This window comes from Desmodus rotundus, chromosome 5 (assembly GCF_022682495.2).
Source record: "Desmodus rotundus isolate HL8 chromosome 5, HLdesRot8A.1, whole genome shotgun sequence".
In the NCBI taxonomy this organism is placed as follows: domain Eukaryota; kingdom Metazoa; phylum Chordata; class Mammalia; order Chiroptera; family Phyllostomidae; genus Desmodus; species Desmodus rotundus.
In genome coordinates this window covers 136,821,310-136,833,680 of record NC_071391.1, presented here as the reverse complement: position 1 = coordinate 136,833,680, position 12,371 = coordinate 136,821,310, and the positions used below count along the sequence as shown (strand labels likewise).

General features: G+C 39.1%; 1 pseudogene; it reads right to left on the bottom strand.

The window, feature by feature from the left end:
- Positions 1–648: 648 nt before the first annotated feature.
- Positions 649–1,068, bottom strand: LOC112297978 (small ribosomal subunit protein eS25 pseudogene; annotated as a pseudogene).
- Between the last annotated feature and the right edge of the window lie 11,303 nt (positions 1,069–12,371).

Below are 12,371 nucleotides of genomic sequence, written 5' to 3'. Positions count from 1 at the left end.
CTGCATTGCATAGGGGCCATATTTCTACTCTCAATATATAAAAGAAAAGTAATGTTTATGTCTGTGTTTCCAAAGTAAATATCTTTGTTTGCCCCCCCACTCCATCCCATAGAACTATTTTAAAAAGAAAAGACGTGAATATGGAAAAATAACATTCTAAGTTTGAGGGGAATATTATTAATATATGAGGCTTTTTTAAAAAATCCTCATGTGAGGACTTTTTTTCTTTGCTTTTAGAGAGAAAGAGGATGGGAGAGAAACATCCATGAGGGAGAGAAGCATTAACTGGTTGCGATCTGTACACAATCAGATCGGGGATTGAACCTGCAACCCAAGCATGTACCCTGCCCAGGAATCGAACCCTCAACCTTTCAGTTACGGGATGATGCTCCAATCAACTGAGCTGCACCTTCCAGGGCCATATGAGGCTTTTTTTAAATTATAAAGACTGTTAAAAATGTTGTATTCTGTAATACATAGCCACTCTTCTGCCTATAGTTACACTTCCTTAACTGAATAACAGTACTCCTTTTTCTATGTATTTACTCAGTCTTTTTATTTTTGCTGCCCTATGTGTGACACTCACATGACAGATGCCCTTTTTTTAGTCAATCATTTATTTTTTTATTTTTTTATTCTTTGGTTTAATAAAGTTTTATTTTTCAAAATGGACAGCTGGTGGGACCTGTTGTTCATGCATCTTCACCAACAGCTGGGGCATCCCCATCTTTGGTGTTTCTGGTGTAAATTACTTGAGCTCTGTGCTTTGAATCTAGTTTAATAAGTCCTTTACTAAGGAGCTCCTGAAGGGCAGCCCTAGCCAAGGACACACGGATCCTCAGTTGCTCAGAGACAACAGCTGGGGTTATAAGCTTGTAGTTGGAAACTTCCTTACAGTTAATCATATGTTGCTGTGTCAAACAAGACTAGGTTATTGAGCTTGTCTTGAACTGTGCCTTTGGACCACTTCTTCTTTTTGGCCTTGCCCCCAGATTTGTTCACTGGGTCTTTGTCTTTCTTGGCAGACGTCCCAGCATCTTTCTTCTTCTTGTCATCCTCGGGAGGCATTGTGAAACTCGAGGAGCACTGGATCTCACTGCTACCTGAGAAGATGTCAGACGAAAGGCCAGTCAATCATTTAATAAATATTGATTGAGGGCCTACTGTCAGCCAGATATTGGGGATACAAGAATAATCTAGATGAACAAAATGGGGTTCTTGCCTTCATAGAATTATATTTGGGTTCAGGGACACAGACAGTAAACAAGTAAATAAATAGATAAGGTCATTTCACATTAAGAACAATACTTTGAAGGAAGTAAGCAGAAGTAATGAACAACTAAGAGAGACTACTTTATTTTTTTAATACATTTTATTGATTATGCCATTACAGTTGTCCCAATTTTTCCCCTGTTGCTCCACTCTGCCTGGTACCCCCATTCCCTCCAGCAATCCCCCCCTTAGTTCATATCCATGGGTCGTTCATCTAAGTTCTTTGGCTTCACATTGTCTACACTATTCTTAATCCCCCTGTTTATTTTGTACCTACTATTTATGCTTCTTATACCCTCTACCTTCTTCCCCATTCTCCCTTTTCAGATTCTCTCTTTATCTTTAACCTTTGACATTTTGATTATGATGTGTCTTCATGTGTTCTTCTTTAGTCCAACTTGTTTGGTACTCTCTGTGCTTCTTGGACTTGTATGTCTATTTCCTTCACCAAATTAAGGAAGTTTTCTCTCATTAGTTTTTCAAATAAGTTTTCAATTTCTTGTTCTTCCTCTTCTCCTTCTGACATCCCTATGATTTGGACGTTGGTATGTTTGGAGATGTTCCAGAAGCTTCTTAGTCTATCCTCATTTTTTTGAATTCTTTTTTCTTCTTGCTGTTCTGATTGAATGCTTTATTCTTCCTTATGTTCCAAATCATTGATTTGATTCTTAGTTTCTTCCCCTCCTCTGTTGGTTCCCTGCAGATTTTTCTTCATTAATGTAGCTGTCACTTCTGCCTGCACATTTTTTATGCTGTTGCAGTACCCAGTGAGTTCTTTGAGCATCCTGGTAACCAGTGTTCTGAACTCTGCATCTAATATGTTGATTATCTCTGTTTTGTTTAATTATTTTTCTGGAGTTTTGTTCTGTTATTTCAGTTGGACCATATTTCTTTGTCTCCTCAATTTGGCAGCCTCCCTGTGTTTGTTTCTGTGTATTAGGCAGAGCTGCTTTGATGCCCTGTCTTAGTAGTGTGGCCCATTGTAGAAGAGCAGACCTGTAAATTGTGTGGTACAGAGCCTTAGATGATTGCCGGGGCAGGGCAACCCATTTCACCACTTTGTGACTCTGTGTAGGGGGAGGGCTCAGAGAGGGGACAATGCCGCTTCCTGACTTCAGGAGGTTTTCTCAGGAGGAAGCTGTTTCCCAGCACTCGCCCTGTTTCCAGTCTATTCACTTTCTCACCGTATGCCACTTGTGCTCTTCCAGCTGTTGCCCTGGTGCTGAACCCCAGAGGGGGTGGGTCTGCATATGTCCTAAGTCCATGTGGGCCCTTTAAGAGGAATCTCCTGATATTCTGGCAATTTATTCTGCCGCCCCAACCCCCTTAAGTATTTACAGCCAGAAGTTATGGGGATTTATCTTCCTAGCACTGAAACCCTGGGCTGCTCGGTGGTCTGGTTTGGGGCTGGGATCCCTCGCTCCCAAGGTATCTCTTTCAGCTTTTATCTACCAAATGTGAATGTGGGATTGCCTGTTATACCACCTCTCTGTGTCACTCCAGCAGCTCTTCACCTCTGCATCTCTCTTTGTGTATCTGCCCCTCCTACCCGTCTGGATGAATGTAGCTTCTTTAAATCCTTGGTTGTTGGACTTCCATACAGCTCAATTTCTGATGTTTCTGGGTGATATTTGTTTTGTAGTCTAGTTGTAACTTTTTCTGTAGTTGTGTGAGGAGGCAAAACCTGTTTACCTATGCCTCCATCTTGACTGGAAGTCTCAAGAGAGATTACTTTAAGTAGAGTGGTCAGGGAACACTTCTCAGAGACCTAGAACCTATGAAGGAGCCAGTCATGCAAAGAGCCTGAGGAAAGAGCTGTGGGCAGAAGGAACAGCAAGTTCAGAAGCCTAAGGGTGGGAAAAGCTTGGAAGAAGTCAGCATGGAGGTGGAATAATAAGCAAAGACCAATCATGCAGTACCTTATAGGCTTTCCCACGGAGGTGATTTTTGCCAAGCCAGTGACATGGTCAGATTTCTATTTTTAAAGTATCATAGCTTACACTGGCTGATATGAGCAATGGATGGGGGGTGTGTTGGGGACTAAGACAGGAAGAAGTTGGAGACCAATTAGAAGACTGCAACAGTTCATAAGAAGAAGCTGCTTCTCTTGTCCCTTTCGCAAAATGTATGTTTTCAGTGTCTTTTAGGCAATGGTCACAGATTGCTGTGATTAATTCACATGCACGGTAGCATAGTTGACTAGTAGATACTCAGTCAATACGTCCCTTCTCTTGACATCTTTGATTCTGTGTCTCACCGCCTGAACATATCACCATCTACAACTTCTAAAAATGAAATAAGCACATTAATTCAATGCTGTAAATGTTTCGAGCACCTGATATGTATAAGGCACTGTATTAAGATTTAGATATTAAAAAATTAATGGCACTTGGTCCCAGCACTCCAGGAAACTATAGTCTGAGAACAAGCAGGCAGCCTACCAGAGGCAAGCCAATCAGTTACAAAATGGTGCTTTTTTGTGAAAGTAAAATAAACCCCTCATAGGCCTGGGAGCTGAGTGACTCTATAGACCTCAGGATGGGGTGGGGAGAGAAGGAGAACCAGAAAGACTTAGCTAATGTCAGAATGAAAAGAGAATTTGTGCCTTCAACTTCATTTCATCTATGCAACTTCCCTGGAGTGAAGCCCCTACACTTGATTTGTTGGTGTGATTTTCTTTTTACTTCTTGATATCTGGAATGGTAGAAGCCAGTGAAGAAGAAAGGTTTTCTGGCTTCAAGGAAGACCAGAGTCAGCTCATTCATAAAAAGTGATTTCTTCAGCCCTGACTGGCATGGCTAGGTGGTTGAACATTGTCCCACAAAGCAAAAAGTCGCTGGTTCTATTCCCAGCAGCACATGCCTGGGTTCTGGGTTTGGTCCCCAGTCAGAATGCATACAAGAGGCAATATATCGATGTTTCTCTCTCACATTGATGTTTCTCTCCCTCCTCTTCTCTTTCTCCCTCCCTTCCCTTCTCTCTAAACATAAATAAAAAAAAAATTTAAGTGATTTCTTCAATTAAGCAAAATATTTCCCACAATGCAATACCACATGTCCTTCCCTTACTAAATTAAAAAAAGAAAAAGAAAAACTTCCACAAATCATAACATTTAAAAATTACTTTACATAAACATGTATAGAAAACTCCTTTAGGAAGTAGAGCCCCTCCCCAACACAACAGCAAGCTAAAAACTGATCTCTGCCACCCCCTTTTGCTCTTAGTACTTCCACATACAAGTGAGTAAGGCAGAATTGAGCACTGCAACAGTTCTCAACCCTGGCCACATATTGGAATCACCCAAGGAGCTTAAAAAATATATAAAAGAATGATGCCTGGGTCCCAGCCCCAACCTCAAAGATTCTTATTTAATTGATCTGAGGTATGTCCTGTGCATTGGTATTTCTTAAAACTTCTTTTCACTTAATTCTAATATGGAGCCAGGATTGGGAACTACTGGTCTGCTACCCCTGAAAGAGTTGCACTTGGGGCCAGGGACTAAATGAGAGAGAGAGAGAGATTGCTGGACTTAATGTCAGTCTCCCTGTTGGAACATAAGCTTCACGAGGACCAGGCAGCATAGTATTATGGTTAAAAACACAAGTTCTAGAACTGATCTACATTGGAATCGCAATTCTATTGCTTGCTAGCTTAATTGTGGAACCTTAGATAGATTTCTTAACCATCTGTATCTCAGCTTCCTCATCTACAAAATGTGATGGGACTATTGCAAAATTGGGGTGGTTTAAGAATTATATATGTGTGGCGTTTTTTAAGTATGTTTGCACATTCTTTACCATTCTTCCCTCCAAAATACGGAGCTGAAGTTCTCTACTCTTGAGTACAGGTGGATTAAGTGACAAACAAATACACTATGATAGAAGTGATGTTGTGTTTGAGGTTAAGACGTAAAAAGCATTGTGGCTTTGGATCACTTGGCCTGTAAGAAGTCAGCCACCTTCTTATGAGGACATTCAGTCAGCCTACAGAAAGGGTCATGTGGTGAGGAATGGGGACTTCTTCCCTACAGCCCTGTGAGTAAGTCTTCTTGGAAGTGGATCCTCCACCCCAATCAAGCCTTCAGATGACTGAAGTCCCTGCTGATGTCCTCATAGAGACCTCTTGAGAGACCTAAACCAGAACCAACCTGCTAAAGCACTTCAGAATTCAGAAACTGAGATAATAAATGCTTGTTGTTTAAACCATTATGTTTTGGGGCAATTTTTAATCCAACAAATAGACAACTAATATATGCGTAAGAAGATAATGTTAAAACACTTAAAAAATAGATAGTAAGTACTCAGTAAATGTTAGTCATTGTTGTTAATGCTATGTTCTCCTTTGAATCCTTAGCACCCAACACACTAGCGTGCTATCTAGTCGGAACTCAATATATAGCATGTGACTGAATGAATAAATAAATAGACACACAAGTAAAATGAAGGGTTGAGGCACTCATCCATGGCAGGGGTTTCTGAAGTTATTTGAGCAAGGACATTTTCAAACAAAATCCTATCCTGTGTTATCAATCAGGATTGAGTCAAGAAAACAGAAACCACTTTAAGCATTTCAAACAGAGTGAGTTTAATACTAGGAACTGGGTATACAGGCATTGGAAGAGCTGAGAAGCCAAACAGGAAAGAGTAAGAAAACCCAGAGATAAGCCAGAGCAGAAAGCAGGTATTATACCTAGAGCTAGAAGGACGATGAGAAAGGTGGTATTGCCTGAGTCTAGAAGCTGGGCCATCCATAATGAGACCACAGGAGGAAGGTTGTTGAGCCAGAACCATGAAACAGAAGCCACCTGAGTCAAAGAGAGAGAGGAAGAAACACCTTCCTTCTTCCTTGGTGTATTTCTCTTGCTCTACAATCTTTTACTAGTGCATCCTATTGGCCAAATCTCCCTGAAAGACAGGTAACAGCCTGGGAAATAAATGCAGCTCCCTATGAAACAGAGCAGAGCAGGAGAGGATGAGGAATGGCCCTGAGAGCAAAATTATATGTATATAATTAATATATGTAATTAAATATGTGTTTATGTGTATATGTATGCACGTATATATGTATGTATATATAAATATATAGATATATAGAGAGAAAATGATAAAGCAAATGTGGAAAATGACCAGCACACAACAAAAAAGAAAACAAGAAAAAGCATTATTTTATTTATTTTACAAGTTTAAAGATTTTATTTATTTATTTTTAGAGAGAGAGGAAGGGAGGAAGAAACAGAGGAATAGAAACATCCATGTGTGATAGAAAGAAACATCGATCAGTTGCCTCTCACATACCCCCAACCAGGGACCTGGTCCACAACCCAGGCAAGTGCCCTGATCGGGAATCGAACTGGTGACCTTTTGTTTTTCAGGATGATGCCCAACCAACTGAGCCACACTGGTCATGGCTATTTTTAACTTTTAAATAAAATCCTAGGTTTTGGAAACCACTAATTTAGGTGATCAATCAAAAATACTTTTACCCTAAATTTTTTGTCCTTTGGCCACAAATGACAATATTAAGATACTTGATAAAATTTGAATAAACTCTTGAGTAAAATAATATTATATAAATGTTACTTTCTTGATATTTATAATAGTGCTATGTTGTGTAAGAGAACACCTTGTTTTTTAGGAAATGCATGTTGAAATATTTAGGGGTAAAGGGGCATAATCTTATGTGTATCATATGTGCCAAACTGTAAGGAGAAAATTATGTATATATGAAGGAAGAGTAAAATGATAAAGCAAATGTGGTAAATATTAACATTTGGGGAATCTTGATAAAAGGAATTCTTTGTGCTATTCTTGCAATGTTTATGAAAGTCTGGGATTATTTAAAAATAAATAGAAACATTTTTGCCTAATTACATATGATAGAGTTGGGGAACTGGAGATTTGGGAGGAAATGATAATAAACTAGTTAAGAAAATAAAAGAAGAAAGATAAATTTTGGCCAAGTCTGAAAGTGGGCCAGAATAGTCCCTTTCAATCTCTGGCAAGCCACAGTGTCTGTGACTTACAGCTGATGGTTAGGGACATTCCTGCAGCTGCTGACATCTCAGCTCTCCACCCACAAACCTCTGGGACAGGAAGATGGAAAGCAACAGGCTTGCAGGATTTACAGAGCATTCCAATACTATTAGCTCCGCTCCCTAGTGGTAGTCCTAAAATGAAAGACAGTAGCCCAGAAGAATTTTTTTAAATATAGGACCTTTGTGCCCTGGCTGGTGTAGCTCAATGGATTGAGTGTCGGTCTGCGAACTGAAAGGTTGCTGGTTCAATTCCCAGTCAGGACACATGCTTAGGTTGCAGTTCGATCCCTGGTCAGGGCACGTATGAGAGGCAACCAATTGATGTTTCTCTCTCACATCCGTATTTCTCTCTCTCCCTCCCTCTCAAATCAGTAAACATATTTAAACAAAACAAAACAAAAACATCCAAGCCTCAATTTTCCCAAACGAAAGGACTTCAAAACAAAGGAAATAATGCTAAGACACACATAGCATCTGGCTTAAAAAAAAAAAAGCAGCTGAACTGCTAGTTTTTGCCTTAAGGAAACTAAAGTTTTAGATATTGAGCTTTGGGGATAATGGAGCCAGAGGTGATCACCCTGTTAATTTGCTAATTCATTCAAAATAAAAGGGATCCCAACCTGTGAAATAGGATCAGTCAAAATTGATTTGACGATTAAAGTGATTACTGTTTAAGCCTACCTAAAGAGTTTTCTCCCTAAACCACTTTCACATTTCTCCCAGCTTTCTAGAGATTTGTTATTTAACAGATATTGTCATTAAGATCCTACTAAGTGTCAGGTAAGGCAATTCCTAGAGAATTTCTTTGATCCCTCTAATGGCCTCATGTGGTACTAAGTGCAGAATCGAGCCAAGTCCCAAAATGGGTCCTGACAAAAAATTCTAAAATCGCTACCATAAGTTTCATGCCACCTGTCTCAGTCACTGATTACACACGTCAGGTGGTGGGCAGCTTCTTCATTCTTTAATAACAGTTCAATAGCATTCTGTTGCTCACTGACCAACAGTTTATTTGCTCTTACAAGTACAGTGGTTCACCTTTATCCTGGGGGGATGTTCCAAGCTCCCAAGTGAATGTCTAAAACCATGGATAGTACCACACCCTAGATACACTGTTTTTTCCTATATATACATACCTATGATAAAATTTACTTTATAAATAAGGCATAGTAAGAGATTAACAACAATAACTAATAAGATAGAACAATTATAACAATATACTGTAATAAAAGTTCTGTGGATGTGGCATTATTAAATAAAATAAGGGTTACTTGAACACAAACACTATGATACCACAGGTCAATGTGGTAACAGAGATGGCTACTGAGTAACTAACAGGAAGGAAGGGTATACAGCGTGGGTGTGCTGGGCAAAGGGATGATCTTAGTCCTGGGCCAAATGAGCAGGCCATCATGAGATTTCACCACACCACTCAGAATGGTGCTCAATTTAAAACTTAACGAATTGTTTACTTCCATTTAATAAATGGAACTTCCCATTTAATATTTTTGGACCACAGTTGAATACAAGTAACTGAAACTATAGAAAGCTAAAGGGGGGACAATTATAATGCTGTAATAAAAAACCTTGTACTTGCATCATTTCCTACATGTGCTAGTATCATTAGGTTAAATTTCCAGAAGAGAAATTTGGATCAACAGATATCTTATTTGTAATTTTGACTGATATTGTCAAATATCCCTCTATAGGGATTGTTCCAGTTTATATTTCTACCAACAATGTAAAAGACCCAGTTTCCCCATCCTCTGGCCAATAAACGTTTTTATCAAACTTTTTGATCCTTATCAACCTTATAAATCAAATATGGTCATTTATTTTACTTTTAATTTCCATCTGTCTTAGGAATGAGTTAGTGTCCTGGCTGGTGTGGCTCAATGGACTGAGTGCTTCCTTGTGCACTAAAAGGCCGCTGGTTCAATTCCGATCAGGGCACATGCCTGAGTTGCGGGCCCAGTCCCCAGTTGAGATCATGTGAGAGGCAAGATGTATCTCACACATTGATGTTTCTCTCCCTCTCTTTCTCTCCCCCTCCCCCTCTCTCTAAAAATAAATAAATAAAGTCTTTATTTTAAAAAGAATGAGCCCTGGCTTGTGTGGCTCAGTGGATCGAGTGCCGGCCTGTGAACCAAAGGGTCGCTGGTTTGATTCCTAGTCAGGGCGCATGCCTGGGTTGCAGGCCAGGTCCCCAGTTGGGGGTGTGTGCAAGAAGCAACCACACATTGATGTTTCTCTCCCTCTCTTCTGCCTCCGTCCCTCTCTCTGAAAATAAATTTTAAAAATATTTTTTAAAAAAGAATGAGTTAGCATCTTTTCATTCATGTCTTTTCATTCATGCAAGCATGATTTGTATTTCCTTTTCTATGAGCTGTGTTTTTATATCCTTTGCCCATTTTCATACTGACTTGTTTGTTTTTTGATGATGGATTTGTGAAAATTAGCCTTCATGCGTGCCTTACACATTTTTTTCCACTTGGTTGTTGGTCACTGTCTCTGCTTATGATTTTTTTGTGCTGCATATTTTTATTTTCACATTGCTATGTGTATTAACTTTTTAAGATATTCTGGTTTTATGTATTCATTAGAAAGGCCATCCCCCCAGGACCTCATAAAAACAATATCTCACATACTTTTCTCTGGTACTTCCTTGGTTTTATTTTTTATGTTTAAATCTGGATCCGGCCCTGGCTGGTGTGGCTCAGTGGATTGAGTGCTGGCCTGTGAATTGAAAGGTCACCGGTTTGATTCTAGTCAGGGCACATGCCTGGGTTGTGGGCCAGGTCCCCAGTTGGGGGCGTGCAAGAGGCAACATCTCTCACACATGGATGTTTCTCTCCCTCTCTCCCTCCCTCTCCCTCTCTCTAAAAATAAATAAAATATTTTTTAAAAAATCTTGATCCAACTAGAACTTACTCTAATATTAAAAGGTTAAGCTGGGATCTATTTTACTTTTTTCTATTTTTTAAACATTTTACTTATTTCTTTTTAGAGAGAAGGGAAAGGAAGGAGAGAGAGAAACATTGATCAGTTGCCTTTCATATGTCCCCAGTCCCCAACCAGGGACTGGCCTGTGACTTCCACATGTGCCCTGACTGGGAACCAAACTGGCAACCCTTCCATCCACTGCTGCTCAGTCCACTGAGCCACACCAGCTAGGGTAATTTTACTTTTTTCTAGATACCTACTCAGTGGTCCTAAAATCATTATTGAACAATCCAAATGTCTTCCAATTTGAAAATGTTACTTTATTATATACTAAATGTCTGTATGTTTTTGAGCCTATTTCTCTACTTTCTATTTTTATCCTTTGATCTGTATGTCTTTACAGGCATCAATGCTATAGTTTTAATTACTGCAGTCCAATACTATGGTTTAATATCTAGTAAGACAGTCTCCCCTCACATTCTTTCTGTTCAAAATTTTCCTAGCTATTCTTGCTTGCTTATTTTTCCATAGGAACTTTAGATTCAGCTTGACATGTTCCCAGGAAGATAACCCTCTTGATATCTTTATTGGGATTGTGGTAAACATTTATTTACTTTTAATTTATTTTAAATTATAGTTGACATACAATATTATATTACTTTCAGGTGTACAATATAGTGATTCAACATTTATATACCTTACAAAGTGATCACCTCAAAGAATCTAGTAACCATTTGTCACCTCACATAGTTATTATGATATTATTATAATATCATAATAATACAATGTTATTATTATGATATTATTATGATATTATTCCCTATGCTGCATGTTGCATCACTGTGACTTATTTCATAACTGTCAGTTTGTACTTCTTTTTTAAAAAATATGTTTATTAATTTAGAGAAAGAGGAAGGGGGAGAGAGAGAGAGAAACATCAATTGGTCGCCTTCCATATGAGCCCTGACCAGGGACCAAACACACAACCTAGATATGTGCTCTGACTGGGAATCAAACCTGGGACCTTTTGGTTTACAGACAACATTCCAACCAACTGAGCCACACAGGCCAAGGCCAGTTTGTACTTCTTAATTCCCCTTCCCTTTTTCCTCCCATTCCCCTATCCTCTCCCTTGTGGTATATTTAGATTAATTTAGTGAGAACTAATATATTTATGATGTTGAGTCTTTTTCTAGAACATGGCACACCTCTTCATTTGTGAAGTTTTTTATTCTCTCAGGAGTGTTTCAAAGTTTTATTCAAATGGGTACTATAAAATAACGACAGCAAAACTCGCTCTAGGTTTTTTTTTAAAGTAAAATCAATGAAAACTTGTTCTTTTAAAAATATGTTTCCACCACCGTCCCTCTAAGCATCCTTAGAGGCAGGAATCTTCTTAAAATGCAATTAGATGATCTGATCCCCCTGTTTTAAATCTTCAGTAGCTTCTCAGTGCACTGGGAATAAAATCAATACCTAAGCAGACCTGCAAAGTCAGCAGCAGGAACACCTGGCCCCTTGCTGCCCCTTCAATTTTCCCTGGTAGCTCTTGCTTCAGACCTTTGCACATGCCTTCCCTGTCTGGAACCACCCCAGCTCTTTCCCCAGGCACTCCTTATCACCTATAGCTCAGTTTAAACATCACTATTTGGGAAGCACCCTGACACCGCATCTAAAGGAGATTTTCCCCTCTCAACTCTGTATCACAACCCTTTGTTTCCTTCATCACAAGTATCACAATTCTTTTTTTCTCTTTTTTATTGAATTTATAGGGATGACATTGGATAATAAAATTATATGGGTTTCAGGTGTACAGTTCCATAGTGTATCATCTGTATATTATATTGTGTGTTCACCACCCCAAGTCAAGTCTTCCATCACTATTTTTACAATTCTTAATTATTGTAGCTGTTAGTCTTTCAACTTGTTCTTTGTATCTGCCTTAGATTGGGAGCTTTACATGGGCAGGGACTTTTGGTCTTGGTCACAACTGTATCCTCATCCGCAAACATCTGGATACTAGCACTGTGCCTGGCACATAATAGAGGTTTGGTAAATAACCATTAAAAGGGTAAATGCATGGACTCCCAAATAGGCCATTCATTTCCATTCCTCTTTATTT